Source organism: Triturus cristatus, chromosome 2_1, assembly GCF_964204655.1.
Source record: "Triturus cristatus chromosome 2_1, aTriCri1.1, whole genome shotgun sequence".
Lineage (NCBI taxonomy): Eukaryota > Metazoa > Chordata > Amphibia > Caudata > Salamandridae > Triturus > Triturus cristatus.
The window spans coordinates 529243497-529244132 of NC_140581.1; the positions used below are offsets into that span (position 1 = coordinate 529243497).

General features: G+C 55.0%; 1 pseudogene; it reads right to left on the reverse strand.

Moving 5' to 3' along the window:
• LOC146865600 (5.8S ribosomal RNA) lies at positions 1 to 155 on the reverse strand (annotated as a pseudogene).
• Between the last annotated feature and the right edge of the window lie 481 nt (positions 156 to 636).

Genomic DNA, 636 nt, shown 5'->3' on the forward strand with positions numbered 1-636 from the left:
TGACTCTCGAGCAACCCTCAGGAAGGAGAGGAACCCAGGGCCGTAAGTTTCATTGAAAGTGTCAATGATCAATGTGTCCTGTAATTTACACTAATTCTCACAGCTAGCTGAGTTCTTCACTGACGCATGAGCCGAGTGATCCACCGCCAACAGTCACAGGCAATGTTTTGCAATGTGTGTCTACCTGTGGGAGCAGGAGAGGAGGGAGGAAGGTGGTGCCAACCTACCATCCACTGCCCGTGCAGCAAGATGACCTGATGCCCCATCAAGGCTTCCCCTCCTTGTCCCTCCTAAGCCCAGTCCGGTCAAGAACGGGTGCAGGAGTGCCTTTGGTGACAGGACCTTTGACGGTTGCTCCAAACACTGCAAGGCACTGCCATTCGGTTTCCCCTGAAGGGTCGTGCTGGTTGAGTGCGGATTCCATCTCCTCCCAGAGGCGCCAGGTTCATCCCCAATCCCAGTCCCTCTTGCATACATCAGTTGAGTCCTCCCAGGTGTAAGAGCCCGCCCCATGCCTAGACCTCACTCAAGAGCCCCAGCGACCACAGACTGCTTTGCTGGCCAAGGCAAGTAAGAATAGTGCTGGGTCCTGTGCCTATGCTGTGTTCCATCTGGGAGGCATCGGAGGTTTTCAGG